At 43.1% G+C, this 17280-nt stretch overlaps 1 protein-coding gene across 1 annotated transcript in view; it reads left to right on the top strand.

Annotated features, from left to right (window-relative positions):
- Positions 1–1563: 1563 nt before the first annotated feature.
- Positions 1564–17280, top strand: part of AMIGO2 (adhesion molecule with Ig like domain 2) — a 49654-nt gene continuing 33937 nt past the window's right edge. Inside the window, exon 1 of the mRNA XM_060244960.1 lies at positions 1564–1774. The gene's annotated coding sequence lies outside the window, so the exon portion shown is untranslated. The remainder of the gene's footprint in view (positions 1775–17280) is intronic.

The following is a 17280-nucleotide window of genomic DNA, read 5'->3' as shown; positions in this document are numbered from 1 at the left end:
ACTGGAATGACAGGTCACAGAGTGTAATGACAGCATCTAGGAACTGGCTCAGTGCTCTGGGACTGCAATGACAGAGTGTCAAGTGGAATGACAGCCCCTGGGAATAGGCTCAGTGCTCTGGGACTGGAATGACAGGGCACAGAGTAGATTGACAGCCCCTGAGAGTAGCAGAAGCATTCTGGGCCTAGAATGACAGCTCCTGGGAACAGAATCTGTGCTCTGGGACTGGAATGGTGCCTGTGCTTTCCAGATGATTCTAGACACCCCACCTCTGGGTCTTTGTCAGTGCACTGGCTGCCAGAGCCCCAGCTGGAAGGGAAGGCAGGCATTTGTTCCAGAGAGGTTGCGCAGACTTGCAAAGCTTGCAGTGCCCAGCCATTTTATGTTGCTCCCTGGTGGCCCAGCCCGACAAAGTCCCACTTATGTCAGATTCAGCCCTCATAACAAATGAGTTCAACACCCCTGTGTAATGTGACCAAAGTAAGATAACCTCAGTTTGGTCATTGTGACACATTCAGGCTCGATTCGATCTACAACAGATTTATTTGTTGGAAGTACCCCTTGCAAACCAAGCCATTCATTCCAAAGCCACCCACTAACGGGTGCGTTAATTTGCCAGTTGACAGTCCAGTTCTATGTACATTTATTCAGAAGCAAATCTCAGTGGGTTTAATGGAAGTTACTCCTAAAACCAACCAGCATGCATAAAATTGCAACCTTAATTTTGATATTTTGATACAGTTTTCTCTGGCATCCTTATCGCATGGAAACTGCCACTCAGGCCCAGTGCTAGGGCCTCAGATGCCCAGGCAGGTACTTACCCTGCGTACCCTCACCTGCCCCCCCCCCTGCCCAAGGGGAGGGCAGACTTGGCAATGCTGCAGGACTGGCGGGGTTGTGGGTGAGCTGCACCTGCACAGAGCGCCCTTGGAGACACTCCAAGACTTCCCTTCTTAGGGCAGTCTCGGAGCACCTCCAAGAGCGCACTGTGCAGCTTGCCCAGAGTAGGTGAGCTATGCCTCCGAGAGCACACTGCGCAGGCATTCTCCTCTGAGCCCAGCTTCCCTTGCAAGGGAAGCCCGGCTAGGAGGAAAGCACATGCTGACATGCACACACCATCTGCAACCCAGGAAGCTGACGGGGGGGGGGGGGGGCGCCCTGTGGTGCCTTTGCCTGCTCCCACCTGCGGGCCATGCTCCCGCAGAGTCTCAACCTCTCCTCATGCCTCTTCTCCACCACACCAGCCCCTACACAAACGAGTAAGTACACAACCCTCTTCTTGAAAGACAGGGCTCGATGTTGCTGCAGCTGGAGTGGCATTGCCATTTGGAAGGAGGGGAGGGAAACAAGAATAAAAACGCCACCGTTGCTACCAGAGCAAACTCTTCCCAGCACTATCAGTCGCCACCGGACTTCCTGAACAAATTTAAGCCTGGCTCATTCTTCTGTTTCCTTCCCAATCCAAAAAGCTTCCGATTTAGGCTTGGACCCTGCCAGCTGCTGTGAGCCAATCCAGCTTCACGAGGTGGGCGGAGGCAACGCAGCAGATGCCCAGGGAGTGTCGAGTGCGCGCGCCCCGTGAGTTGATCTGCTGCTGTCGCCGCTGGTTGCAGTCGAGCTCGCACCGGTCTCAAACTTGCAGTGCCGCCAGGGGAAGGGAGCATGCACGGCGGCGAAGCTAGGCAGAGGGGCGAGCTACGCGCGTCAGCTCAGGCATCAGATTTTCCCCGTCTCCTGCCATGAATCACTGGCCGCTTCACCTGCAACATCAGAGGTGAGCTTTCGAGAAAGAAGGATCGCATGCTGAAGAGGGGGGGGGCGGTTGTGTACACTGGACTTCTACTTTATAGTGGGGTTCGCAGTCTCTTTAGCCCTGTATCCCTTGGTTTGTAAGTATGTTGTGGTGCGCCCGCCCCCCCGCTTCACAGCCATACGCTTGTGAAGCCATCCACCAGCAAACCCCCATCGATTTGAATGAGATTAGATTCCTGGGGAGGGAAAGTCGGCTGCCCGGAAAGGAGCAGATTAAGTCTCATTTCAGCAAATGTAGGAGTTGCAGAACGTCCGCAATTTTAAGAAATATTGATTGGGATGCATTCCCTAGAACCTGGCATCCCCCTAGAACATAGTACTCCTCAGAACGTTGCAACATATAGGATCGATATGTTTTTGAAACTTTGATCGTTAAGCCTCTCTGCCAACAGTGATAGCGTCTGCCACCAAATTTCTCCATTTTCTGAGAAGGGATAATGAGGAAAGCACAGATGTAGAAATGAAAGGGCAAAGTAATAAAGGAAGGAAACAGAAGAGCAAAAATCCAAGGCAAGTGATTATGCCAGGAGGAAAAAAGTGCCCATGAGCAACAAAGGTGCAGGCTCAGTTAAGGCGTCTGAAACTGTGGTTTAATTGAACTGTAGTTAGTGTGGCTATCTAAATGCAGGCTGCTGCTCTATTTATGGTTAGGTCAGGATCTGACGGTGGTTCATTACCTGGGTCAAGACTGTTAACATGCACCCTTAACAGTAACCTGGAATTCCTACTCAGTATGAGTGCGGATATCTTGCTTCTCCCACCATTTACAGATGTCATTTAGTTCAGTTGTATCTCCCTTGTGGTCATTGCATCTTCTTATTTTAAACTAGTTTTTATATTAATCCTGCTTTACCTGTCTAGTGACAGCTCACCCAGATAGAATGAACTGATTACTCTTTTGATGTGGTCTTGTTATAAACTGACCTCTCTTTGTAACACCTGCCCCAACTTTCTGTTGTGAATATAAAAACATTAGTTTAATGGATGTAAACTTCAGTGCTTCTAATGAGGTGAGCTGTGACTCACAAAAACTTATGCTGGAATAAATTTTGTTGGACATTAAGGTCCGCTGAACTCTTGTTTTTGTTTATGAGCCATTGTAAGTGCTAACTATGGTTCTGCGTAATGTCTGACTGTGGTCATCCTGGGTTAATCCTGGCTTGTTCTCTGCTGATGCCCACTCAGGCAACAGAGAGAAGTAAATGAAACCAGCATTTGTGAAGTCAAGCCAGGATTTGAATGGTTGTTAGTGAGCTGAATCCTGGTTTCACAGACTAAAAATCTGAACTGAATCTCACTATACCAATATATCTTAATGGAGAGAAAGACGTGTAAACTGTACTGCTGAAGGATAGGGGGACATCGGCATGAAGCTCAGTAAATCTCAAGAGAAAAGAGTATGAATCAGATGGAATTCTAGATACTTGGGAAATTGTTTATTGCCTAAAGAGCTCTACTACAGAAAATAGAATGCCAAAAAACACGTGCAGCTGCATTAAGAATGGGACTCCCTTGGGAGATAGTAAAATACTACTTGGAAACTAAGATGAAGTCCAGATTGTGGTAGTTTGCACAGAGGATGTAACCCTTTTATGTAGAATACATGCATTGTCCGGGAGGGGGGGGAGCGTTTATAAGTAGAAAAAACTGATATCAAAACAAAACATGTAGAAATATTTTATGCATATCTTTGGAGCACTCGCTTTGCGAACAAATCAGAATGATTCTGAAAGGTAATATAATAAATACAGAGCTCTGCAAAATCAACTGATAGTTCTACTCTTTTTCTGTAATGTGTAAAAACACAAATGGAAATAAAATTCTAATCCAAACTTTATTTTTTTCAGTTCATGGGATTAATTAATTAATGGCCCAGTCCATCAGCCCTCATATGCTAAGTTTTGCAGTTATAATCACAGATTAAAATTTGTCCTCAGTTAAATAGTAGGGATGATACTGTCTCATAAATTTATCCACTTTCTCTTCCTTGTGCCAAATTTAATGGACAAGAACCAAAAAGATGGCTTTTATTCCAGTTAGCAGATAAGCTTCTTTCTTGGTAAAAAGCAGCTGAAACAGACTGACAGTGTTGAGATATCAATATGTTGCTTCTATTCAGGATTCTAAATTACATTTTGATAATTCTCTGTTCCTGATCCCAGAATGATTTGAGGGAGGGACCAATTAAGTATGCTATTTTCTTCTAACAAAGAGTGGCAGTTTTTGTTTATTAAATTGTGTTATCTGACTTTTGAGTAACTGTGCCCTTCCTCAAAGACCCTAATAATATGAAGAGATCTTTAAATGCAACAACTCAATTGATTTTAAAAAATCATATGGACTGATCAGTGAATAAATTTGTAATTGGTTGACTAACCCAACAGTATAAACACTCACACACACACATTCACATCAATTTTCTACATGTCTGGGCAACCAGACACCTGGGATTTTCCCATCCATGATCATCATCTCAAAATTCAATCTCTACATCATGTGCAAATGGATTTTGATATCTTGAGAATTACCAAGGTTGTTTTCTTTCTCTATTAACATGCATAGTTTCTAACTACAGCCCTTCTCCTATACGTATATAAAGAAACTTGGATTTGTGACACTTGTGTTGCTCAGCTGAACATATTTACTGGCCTAGAGCTGTCATGTCAGTTGCCTATGAAGGTCTGCACTGTTTGTTTTAAGAGCAAACAAATCTGCAGGCACCTTTGCTGATATGGGTTGTACAGTGCATACATGAAGATGCCTTAGATTAAGTCAGACCCAAGTTTGAGTCCAGTGGCACCTTTAAGACCAACAAAGTTTTATTCAAGGTATAAGCTCCTATATGCATGCACACTTCTTCAGATCTTCAGTATCTGAAGAAGTGTGCATTCACACGAAAACTTATGCTTGGAATAAAGCTATGTTAGTCTTAACGGTGCCACTGGACTTAAACTTTGATCTGTTGCTTCAGACTAAGATGGCAACCCACCTAAATTAAGTCAGACCATTAGCTGAATGGCAGAAGCTCTCTATGATTTCAGACAGAGAAGGATCTTTCTAAAAAAAAAAATTAAAATAGGGGCAGCTCGGGATCTTTCCATGGGAGGGACAGAGTAGTGGAATTTATGCATATAAAATGTGGAGTCCAGAACCAAAGAAAGGATGAAAAGGAGAAAGATAAACTGAACCCAGAATATATCAACAATGTTAAAAGGGTCATGCTAACATAAGAATAATTATAAAATAATATTTTTTATTTATGGCGTGCACAATGGAAAAGATTAAAAATGAATGGTCTAAGGATCAGACTATGCTGAACATCAGAATGAGCTTTATATAAACTCAGGGCTTTTTTGTGGAAAAGCCCAGCAGGAACTCATTTGCATATTAGGCTACATCCCCTGACATCACCATTGCATGTTAGGGATTCATTTGCATGTTAGGCCACACCCCCTGATACGAAGCCAGCCTTAACTGTGTTCCTGCTAAAAAAAAAGCCGTGCATAAACTATAATCATTTTACATACAAAAAATCTAGAACCAGGCCAGAAAGATTCAGTTCCTCAAAGAGATATTTGGTGTCACATCCCATGACACCCTTCAGTGGCAGTAGTGTAAGTTTCCAGTGCATGCAGATGCCTACTTCTATGTATCTAGGGATTTCTAAAATCTTATTTCTGAAATACCTTTGAAACACTTTTCAGGAATTGGGTGCCTGTACATTGCATAGATTTTGAAACCTTTCTCGTGATAATCTAAATAATCTCCTAATTCTCCCTCTTTCAAAATAGATATATGGATGTTTATCTTCCGTTACTTCCTCTACAATCTCTACTTCACTCTTTGCAAAATGTCTCAAATAGAACAAGATGAGCAGAATAAAACAGGATGCTGGAAAAAGTTCATACAATGCTGTATACACTAAACTGTAAAGAAAATTATTTTGAGAACTCAATAAGCATTTTGTAGTTCTGGGACTTGACAGATTCCTAAGAAAAGGTCACAATTCAGCCAAAATTAAACATTAGCCACTGTGGCATAGTGGTTAAAGTGTCTGGGTAAGATCTGAGAGATGCAGGTTTGAATCCCTGCTCTGCCATGGAAGTTTGCTGGGTGACCTTTGGTCAGTCACACACTCTCAGCCTTACCTACCTCACACGATTCTTACAAAGATAAAATGGAGGATGTGAGAATGATGTTGTGAGCTGCTTTGGGTCCCAAGTGGGAAGAAAGGCAGGGTAGAAAGGACATAAAACCAAAAATAATATTTTAAAATCTCATAGATTTGAAATAACAGAGATTTGAGTTTGTGCTTAATTTTCCCACTGCAAATGAGTTTAACTGGTTTATGCACAGGTTTGGTAATAAAAATATTTCATTAGCTGATCCTGACTTCACTCTGCATTTGTTTCCTTTGTGGACGATGATCTTAGTAGGAAAAAGTATTGTAAGGTGTATTGTCTGTGAGACTTCAGTTATTTCAGTCTCTAAATAGAACTTTTGGAACAAAGCTGGAGTCCAGTAGCACCTTTAAGGCCAATGAAGTTTTATCCACAATGTAAGCTTTCATGTGCTAAAAGCACACTTTATCAGACAACAGTATGTGATGAAGGAATTAGCAGTCCTACACATAGAGAGTGGGCAGTGAACTAGTATGCAAAACAGTGAAAATTGTTTTAGCAGATTAAAAGAATAGCAAATTGGAGTCTGGCAATCATCATCCTGGATTGACAGGGCAGAAAAAACAGCAAAGACAATAAATGTCAGAATTGGAGATTGATGACCAGGTCGCCAGGCTTCCTAAGTGTGAAAAGTAATCAGCTAGAGTCTGTTGTAATGTTCCATTGGTCTCCTCTAAAGCAAGGTTTAAAATAAAAGCATTTTTTTTTTGGATGAAGGTGTGGTCTACTCTGCCGTGTTCAACTGCTAATAGAAAAATACATTAGAATACAGTGGATATATTCTCTCAAGCATACCTCTCAAGTATTTTTGTAATAGCACATATACTTAGTATGGTTTCCTATGGCTTTCTTAAAAAGCAATGGATCCCTGGTTTTCTTAACTGTATAGTTGTTTCCTGTAGATTTGTCAAATCTAGTTTTTTGGAGAGGAGAGGTGACCCTATCAACAACTTTTAACAGTTTATCTCATTTTCCCTCTTTGCTTTTCCAGTTTTCTCACAATGCCACACGGTGCTACTCCAGTCTCTGTATGTTTTCCTGTTTAGTTTTTTTTTTTTTTTGTATATTCAAATCATCTTTATTCCTCCTGAACAGCCATTGATGAATCTTTCAACCTCTATAATGAATATGCAGAAGTATAGGAAATATCTTCATAAGAATATTATACACTATCCCTAAAGTTATGTGAAAGTCACTTTATGAACTGTTTTAGATTATTAAAAAGCATTCTTTTGCAACCCACTAGTTTAAAGTTAAATCAAATAGTTTACCTTCAGTTCTAAGTCCATATTGCTAACTATCAATATGTAATTGCATAAAATTGTTTTGATGAATTGTGTGTTAATCTGAATACATATTCATGTAAACTTGGTGGGAGGCTGGCTAAATAACCCATTTTAGTTTTACTTAATCATAAATATTATGACAAATCTAAAACAAACATGGGTGTGGGATATAGACATTTCCCTTAAAAGTTGCAGTAAAATCTGAATAATTTAGGCTGGGGTAGACAACATTTTGGGCCATTTTTTGAAAATTGTAAGCTGCCTCAAGTAGGACTCTGGAGAGACAGCATTACCACCACCACCACCACCACCCCCCCAAAAAAATAAGTATCAAGAATAACCTGTGAAGATTTTGGTTTTCAGGCAGACAAAAAACAAGGTGGAGAAAAAGAAGAGCAGTTCTTGATTAGACACCCTCAGGGCTGGCCCTAGACTCTCTGGCCCCCCAGGCAAGGTTAACTTCTGGTGCCCCTGCAGTGGCAGCCCCATCCCTCCATTCTATCCTATGAGCCCATAGAGGAAAAGAGAGCCCATTCTATCCTGTTGGTTCACAGGATAGAATGGAGTCTATTCTGTCCCTTGGGCTCATAGGTAGGGTTGCCAAGTCCAATTCAAGAAATATCTGGGGACTTTGGGGGTGGAGCCAGGAAACTTTGGGGGTGGACCAGGAGACATTGGGGTGGAGCCAGGAACAAGAGTGTGACAAGCATAACTGAACTCCAAGAGAGTTCTGGCCATCACATTTAAAGGGACAGCACACCTTTTTAAATGTCTTCCTTCCATAGGAAATAATGAAGGATAAGGGCACCTTCTTTTGGGGCTCATAGAATTGGACCCCCTGGTCCAATCGTTTTGAAATTTGGGGGATACTTTGGGGAGAGGCACTAGATACTATATTGAAAATTTGGTGCCTCTACCTCAAAAAACAGCTCCCCCAGAGCCCCCGAAACCTCCAGATCAATTCCCCATTATACCCTATGAGAAGACGTTTCCCTCTCCACCCCCTCCCCCCCCCGTTTCTGGGAAATCTGATGCAGGGGACAGAACTCACTCACCTCCAGAGGTGCAAAGGCACATGGTCCTTTGGGGGCGTGGCTGGGCTCCCCTCCCTTCACCGGCCAGCTGACTGGGGGCGGGAAGCAGCCTGAGAAAACGGAAGAGCTCTGGCTGCCGTTCTCCTCCCTCCCCTCCCCCCGCTTTCCCTTTTATGGCCAGCGGGGGGAGGAGGCTCCAAATCTGGAGTCTCCAGGCCTAGCGGGGGATTTGGGAACCCTACTCATAGGAGAGAATGGAGGGATCAGCCGTCACTGCAGCACAACCCCACAGAAGGGGTTTAAAATTTAAAACCCTTTCTCTAGCATCACACTGCAGTGATGGCCCAATCCCTCCATTCTATCCCATGGGCCCATAGGATAGGATGGACTCCATTCTACCTTATGGACTCCATTCTATCCTATGGGTCCATAGGATAGAATGGAGGGATTGGGTCATTGCTGCGGTGTGATGTTAGAGGAATTTTAAACTTTATGAGCCCAGGGGTAGCAGGGAGAAAGCCCCTACCACTTCTCAGAAGCCTCCTGGGAGGTGCAGGGGGAACTTGAAGAGGCAGCCACTGGGCAGCTGCCTCACCAAATCATGTGGGGGTGCCCAATTCAGCCCTCCCCCCGAAAGCTGCCACCCTAGGCAAATGCCTTGTTTGCCTAGTAGCAGGGTTGACCCTGGACATTCTGGAAGTAAGTTAAGACCCAAGTGTGCTGGTAGAGCCACAAGGTCTTACTGAAGTTCTGGGAGTCAGTGATGGTCGTAAGCCATGCCTGGTGCCTTCTTCCATGCTGATTGCCACAGCATTGCTGCTGGCCTCTTATGGGCTCACCTTGGCTGCTTTGGTGGAAAACTGAATTGTTGCTAAATTTCTTCTACCAGTGCAATGGGTTTGCCAGTCTAATGTTTTTACAATGGCATACAGATACTACCAGTGCAAGGGGCAAAAATATGCAACATTTCTGGTGCGGTGGGGTAAGACATGTCTCTGTCAAAATCATATGCCTAACCTGAGGTATTATTCATGAAAAAGAGGTGATGCATTTAAAATGGGGAGCACCAGATAACTGTCTCTTCCCTACCTCCCCCCACAGCCACAATGGGAAGAGAGAATTCCAGCCCATCTCTGTCCAGCAGTAGTGGTAGATAGACTAGACCAGGAAGCAGACCCCTCATATAAAAAGTATGCAGTATGGGGTTATATTAGAATCTAGGTAAAAGTGCTCTAGTACGGATTCTAGGCACTTTTCACACTATGATGTCCTCCTTCCTCTACCCTCCCTCAGAGGCAAAATATTCCTTCCATTTTTCTTTTGTTTTACTGACTGAGCCACCCTAGTAATGAAGAACTCTTCCTGTCCCACCCTGTCACAGTATATTTTGGTTGATGGCTCAGCCCAGGAACCTGAAGGAAGGATCAGGAGCCCACTTTAACTTCAGTGGCACTCGAGTTGTTTTGAAATTCAAAAATAACAAAATATTTTATTTAACATAGAGGGGAAGAGTCAGGTGAAATCAGAGGTAAAATTTCTGAAAAAACCAGTACATGCACAGACTTTAGTTCTTATGTTTCAGGCTAATGAGAGTTTCTTAAACCTTTCATAGTGACAAATATTTATGTTGAGAGGCTTTTTGTTCCATTGTTTTCCCCAAATACTTCAGTACACTTTCTCTGACCATCAGGCCTCAGATTCAGTGGGAGCTCCCAGGAGCACAGCTCCAGAACCTTTCTGAGAGTTCCACCTCATCCTTCTGAGAGTTCTACCTCTTTGTCCATTGAATAGTATGTGCAGCTGCATAACAATCCCTGGATGAGCTCCACCACCTATTTTTCTACAAAATGACTCCTGCTGACCATTATCCAATTCTTTTGGTTTCCAGAAGGCTGGAACACTCTTTCCAGTACCCCAAACCCTTCTTTTGAAATGCCAGTACTCATCTTGGGTTTTTAACTTTCTCTTAAGGTATCTAAAGGCAGTTTCTAACCACACCACACCAGAGATCTCTCCACTCTTCAGAGGTAACTCCCTATTTAACTGGGTAGGAAATTTTCTTCTCTGTCTAGAAGACAGAGCCCAAATGGGAGTCTTATTTGGCCCAAATGGGAGTCTTCACCTACTTGCCCACTTTCTCCCAGTTCTCCTGTCTGTGTTAAACTGCTTTCAGCCAAGGCTGAATTCCAAATGAACTTTCCTCCTTAGCATTCAGCTCTAAATTTAATTATTGTTACTGTTTTGTGGAAATTAACAGATGTTTTAAAAGAGTTTACTGGTATTTCCTTTGTTGCTTGGGGGTAGATGGGCAACTGTTGTTTTGGGGTTGTGTCTTGTGTTTTGGTTCTCCTGGATATTGTTGTTGCTTTTTTGCATGTTTTTTTTTTTTGCTGCACAGTGTAATTGGTTGTGAACGTAGGATTGGTTTTTTAAAGTTACTTTCCCCCCTATTCTAGTTGCTGGATTGGTTGATGGTCAGGAACGAGGTTTGTGCCTCAGGAACAAACAAGGCTCACATTGAATATGCCTCTAATTCTGGTCAAAAGTCAGCTCAAGCCATTGCTAGATTCTTCTTTACAAAAGGGGGACAATTTAAGCCAGTGGCCCTCAAATTATATCTTGCTAAAACGGTACCACAACTTGTGTATGGGACCATGCTGGGCTCAGTTCCATCAAATTTTGCCCCTCTTGAGAAAATCCAATCTAATTTTTTAAGAGCCATTTTTTGTTTTCCAAAGTGCGTTTCTAATGCCATGCTAAGGCTGGAAACTGGTATGTTAAGAATAGAGGCAGAAGTAAACCTCGCCTCAATCAACACTTGGCTTAAGTTTAGCCATTGTCCCTCAGACATCACATCTTTAATTCTCAGGGATAGGTATTGTTCTGCCTGGTTTAGGGCTATTCCCCAGAAGGTGTCTATGCTTGGCTTTTCACCTGAGTCTTTACAGATAATGGCCCTAGACCAAGCAAGGGCCATAGTCAAGCAGAGAATACTAGACACTTAGAGACAGAATTATATTGCCAAGGTTTCAAGATTTTATACTCTCCTCCAGAAGAGATATGTAATTTCCCCAGTCCCCTATCTATTGAATCTGGTAATTCCATCCCATAGAAGGGGCTTTTCTATGGCCCAATATAACACTTTTCCTTCTGCAGTCATAGAGGGTCGCTATAAAGAGGTGCCTATGGCTGAGCTTGTTTATCTGTGTGGCACAGGTAAAGTAGAAACTATCGAACATACTCTGCTTGTGTGTAGTCTCTATAAAGAAATACGAACCAAATTTCTCCAACCTTTACTGGTGAAATTTATGGGTCTTCCGGACTCTGAATTAAGGAATATGCTTCTGGCAGATTCTGACTCCCAAGTTACACTTGCTTGCTCCAGATTTTTGGCTGTAGCTTTTAGAATTTGCAAAGACTACACAAAGGAGTGATAAAAATGTCCCTTAGGCTTTGCATTCTTCTTCCTTTATTTTCTCCCCCCCCCCACCCCCATCAGGAGTGCTGTGGGATCCCCTCTCCCCTTTAATGCCTCCTTCTTGGGTCCTTGTATGTTATGCTGTGATGCTCTTGTTGGCCGTGCACTTTTTGTGTTTTGTGTGGATTGGTTTGTTTTGATCTGTGCTGGCCATTGGCCGTAATAATAATCAACTGAAACTAACAGATGTTTTAAAAGAGTTTACTAGTATTTCCTTTGTTGCTTGGGGCTGGATGGGCAACTGTTGTTGTGAGGTTGTGTCTTGTGGTTTGGTTCTCCTGGATACTGTTATTGCCTTTTTTTGCATGGTTTTTTTTGCTGCATAGTGTAATTGGTTATGAACATAGGCTTGGTTTTTTAAAGTTCCTTTTCCCCCCATTCTAGTTGCTGGATTGGTTGATGGTCAGGAAGAACCAGTTAGAGTCAAGATGCATAAGACCCAGGTGTTCACCAAGTATAACTAAGAATGAAGCAGCATACAATTACAAACCTGAACACCTAGATGTGAGAGACTGACATTTAGAAGTGTACCAGTGGCACCTCAAAACAAGCAAAGGACAATGCTAGGTGGTATAAGCAACACGAGAGTGAGATTCAATAAAAAGGGTGTCCCCTCATATTTTATATGGGGGGGATTTGTTGCCAGGAAGCACCATTAGAAGCTGTATTACAAAATTACAGAGTGATAACTGCAGCTAGAAGTGGATAAACATATTAAGAGCAAAAAAGCTGCAATTTTGGATTCAGAATAGGTACTGATTGGGTTAATAACATGCCTGAGAACTAAGTTTGACTGCAGTGGCACCTTTAAGATCAACATTCTCTGTTTTCTGTGAAAAGCTGAGAACTAAACAACTTAGTTATTATTATGTCTACTGAGATAGGAAGCCGATATCTCTGTTATGTCCTGGGGGTTCTATTGTGCTGACTGTTTTTACGATGACTGGTCTCTCAGCTGTGCTGTGATAGAAAAATAATGCTTCTCACTTTGAGAATGTACCATACCAGAACCTATATGTAGGATAAGTATGGTGCAATGACAGGTTCCCAAGATACTTGTTTTTAAAAGAAGAGCAGAGGTGGTATTTCCATGTCACTTGGCATGTCAGTCAAGGTTTCCCTTGAGCAGCCTTGATTTATCATCACCTTCTTTTAAAACCCAAGTGCCCTAAGTAGTAAATAGACCCCCACACATTATTATTGAAGGAGGCGTGGCCAGTGATGTCACTTCCGGTGACATCACCGGAAACTGTGTCAACCCAATGCATAATGAAGGGGGCGTGGCCACTGACATCACATCCGGTGATGTCACTGGAAACTGCGTCATCAGGGTCATGACCCCAATGACGTCACCCAGAGCATGACCCCAGAGTCACATGACTGGAAACTGCGTCAAATGGAGGACCTACTTTGGGGGCACCACCATGATGTAGGCACCCTGCATATTTAATTAAGCACCTCCCACCAGGAGATGTCCTGTCTAGCACCACCTGCACATGACCTAGCCCCGCCAATCACCATTATGCCCCACCATGACGTAGCTACCCCGCATATTTAATTAATTAAGCACCTCCTCCAGGAAATGACCTTACTGACTCACACCACGTGGCATAGCCAGGCCAATCAGCATCTACGTCCACCCCGCTGTGATGTAGCAAACCTGCATATTAATTGAGCAGGCCGGAAATCACATGTTACTAACTGGTTTACTCCAGAGGTAAGCCGCCCTGAGCCTGCTTTGGCGGGGTATAAATAAAAAATTATTATTATGTGTAGGCCCCTCCCCTGCCCCCTTCTCCAGTGCCACCCATTGCAGCGTCATTGAACTTCCGCCTGTGGCACCCCACCCCGGAGAATGGGGGCCGCCACTGAGAAGGCCTGAGTAGGTCCACATGACCCCTATAACAACATGCCCAGTCACCCTTGGCCAATAGCAAATGGACTGGGGGGCTGGGGCCCACCCCCACCAGGTTATTTTAGAAAAGAAGCCATTTGTGCTTGAATACACGTTCACAGGCTCTTGCTGAGAACATGGAGACTCCTGCCAGTTCCCAGGTATTCACCACACCACCGCCATTGGGGAGGCCTAGCTTCAACAACATTGGCACTCCTGCCAGGCTGCTGGTATTTGATATCCCTTCTGCATCTACTATGTACTTTGGCAGAGTTGTCCCTATGCGCTATACTTACCTGGTCTCCAATGAGGCTGCGGAGATGCCCGAGCACTCGGCAACTCCAGAGGTAAATGGCAGAACAGAAAACACGATGATGCCTGCATGGGGAAGCTGGCATGATGTGTGGACGGCATTTTCCAGCCGCCCTGAAGATGAGATAGACTTGGGAATGCCCAACCCGCTGTGGTGTATTTACTGAGACCCTGCTGAGCAGTTTGAAGATGATGAAGAAACTCCAGAGGGGGATGCAAATGAAGAGGTTTTAGATGAATCTGTGGAACAAGAGAACGTGGTGTCAAACTCACAGGTAATCAGGTAAAGCAGTGTTTGTGAATGGGTGGATAATGAAGGCGGGTGATGGACTTTTTCACTGAGCTGTTCTTTTTATTTTATTTTGACAGCTTGATGAGAATTTTATCCAGGCTTTCAGTAATCTTCACATCGGTAACCCTGTTAACATGAATCTATTGTGTGTGTCGTGTTTCTGTATCAAAGTTACCCAGTGCGACAAGAAAAAGAAGGAAAAAATGAATAATAAGAGGAAGAGGTAGTTTTGTTACAATAAAGACTTTTGTTTTATAACCTTGTGAGATCATTTCTGAATTAAGCGGGCGATGATGGGGGCAGTTGGTGAAGAGGAGGTCTTAAGGCGCATGTATTATACACCCAGAGAAGCAGGGAGCTTTGGTGGGGTGAGGCCTCTCTTCCAGGCAGCCAAAAAGCAGTGTAAAGCTCTCACTCAAAATCATGTTACTAACTAGCTTTCAGAGCAAGATGCTTATACATTGCATAAGCAAGCCCGCATCCATTTTAAGAGAAACAAGACCATGGTTTCCGGTCTCGATGCCCAGTGGCAGGCAGATTTACTTGATATGCAGAAATTTTCCAAAAATAATGATGGCTACAAGTACATTTTAACAGTGGTTGACATATTGTCTAAATATGCCTGGGCTTTGGGCTTAAAAGATAAGACAGCGGGGAGGGTGTCAAAAGCCCTTAAGGAAATTTTCAAACAAGGTAGAATACCTTCATGAAAACATCCCAACCTTTTGGCTTGTGATGGCTAGGCAGATCATGTGTTTGAGTGAAGGCCGTCACCAAATCCATAAGATGAGATCCCTTTATATTTTCACCTTGATATACAAAGGTTCCATTGCCATCCCAAGAAGAAATAATTTTGTTCTGTTTCATTTTGTTTAACAGCATCTTTGCACGGTTCTTAAACCTGTCAGGCAAGCTGTCTATTATTTCTTGGAAGACCACATCAGAACTCATATTGGCTTCTCCAGAGGCTGTCTCTGGCTGAGGCAGAAACAGGTTCAGTTTAGATTTTTCAGTTTCCCCCAGCTTCACATGAGCAAAATATTTTTGCAGCAGAGTCTCAGATAGGCTTACTTTTTGAAACTCTGTTAAATCCTGCCTTCGGAAAACACCCTTCATTTCAGTATCTAGGGAATGCATTGCATTAGCTCTGATGTTCTCCTCCTTAAAGGGAGGGGGGTTCCTTAATTGTTCCAGCTGATGGCTAGGAGCCAAGTACATTTTTTCTGCATGTTCCATCACCTGCTTGTTAAAAGGCCAGTTAAGAGAGAAATAGCAAAGCTTAACAGAGGCCCTATAAATCCACCAGATTGTTTCACCAGCTGTTTCTTCTTTTTCAGTGGTACTCTCTTGTTACTCAGTTTTTTAATGAAATGTCGCCTTTTCCTCAGCACACACACCTGACGCGATGAAAGGAATGTTTCCTTTTAAAGTATCGAGCACAATTTCTGAGATAGCTGTGACCAAATCATCTAAAGCTGAGCATAAAATGGCTTTCTTTTGTTGCGGGGTAGTCTTCATATGTAATTTTAGGAGGGGCAGATTCCTCTTTATACGGCTGGACATGTTGACCCTTTGGAGGATTCGGAGGTGACAGACTGCTAAGTGTACCATCTGTTTCCTTTTGAGCCCACTGGGGGCTTATTTTGTTTTTAAAACATACGCACTGGGGCGGGAAAAGCCCCATTCTTAACTTCAATGAATCTGGCATGCACCCATTTAAAGCCACCAGCAGATACCCATAAGGTTTTTGTGTTGCGTCCTCAAAGGCCTCCAGAAAGAATTAGGACTTCCCTGGGTACATTTGGCAGGCCAGAGTGGCAATCTGTAATTTGTCCCTGGAGTTTTTAAACAGAACCAGATATTTTGTATTTAAACTTATGGTTCTGGTGCTTTTTCCATGAAAGAAAATATTCTGAGTAATAAATGTAATGCTCAGATTCCGATGATGCATGTATTTGGTAAGGGCTCTCTCAATTTCAGGGTTTTGACAAGCAGAGTCCATCAAATCATCCTCTATAATCAGACTTACTTTATTAGCGGGGCAGTTGTTCATTAAGGGTTTCAGTCAGCCCTTCAACAAACTTTACAGTGAATTTACAGAGGATTTTGTCATACAGATTCTGCCAACAGCTGTAAAACCACACAACATTATCAGGTGATACAGAAAGCACATGTTGAGCATTGTCCAAAATATTTTTTACAAAGACACTCTTGCCACAATTACTAGGCTCTGCCAGTACTGCAGAAAACGGATGTTTCCACCGTACATCCATTTTAAAAACCGTATGGCAATGTTCTGTATTTGTCCACAAGGACCCTCTTATAAACGACTTTGGGGGTTTTCTTAAGTGGCCCTGTCTCAATAAGCCACTGATTCTTTTTCCTTATGATGGAGGGTTGCTGGACTCTGATCTCTTTAGATGCCTGCTCGGCAGTGTAACCTAAGACCAGGTCCTTCAGGGTATTAAAGTTTAATTTTTTCACAATTAGAAACATTGAGGGTGATGCCTTTGGCTTTCATGCACACCTTTCCGCCAGAAAATTTGTAACTATAGGTTTTAGGACCTGCTGACGTGTACTCTGTGATATGTTCAGCTGGTGGGAGTTCCAATGTCAGACATCCTAAATAATCTCCATGAGCCAGAATAAAATCCCCCTCCCTACTGACAAAAATGACTGCATCCATGTCATGGTAAACGACGTGGTCCTGCAGCCTGTCTAAAATTTTATACAATTTTAACTGTGCATAGGATGTTGTAAAACATGCAATCAGAACATTCGTGTTGCCAGCTAAGGTAACTGTATCTTTTGCGTGTTTCCAGGACATGCTTGCTGTTTCATCGTCAATTATGTCAAACCCTGACACATCATTTGATGGAGAAAAGGCAAATTCTAGAAGCTTGGTAGCATCCCTCACTATGGTAGTGTTTACCAAGTTTGAACGCTGGCCAAACTTGCCCCATTTAAAAATAATTTTGCAATCTGCCTCTT

Source organism: Heteronotia binoei, chromosome 8, assembly GCF_032191835.1.
Source record: "Heteronotia binoei isolate CCM8104 ecotype False Entrance Well chromosome 8, APGP_CSIRO_Hbin_v1, whole genome shotgun sequence".
Classification (NCBI taxonomy): domain Eukaryota; kingdom Metazoa; phylum Chordata; class Lepidosauria; order Squamata; family Gekkonidae; genus Heteronotia; species Heteronotia binoei.
Note: the sequence above shows the minus strand (reverse complement) of the source record. Positions and strands in the feature narration are given on the sequence as shown.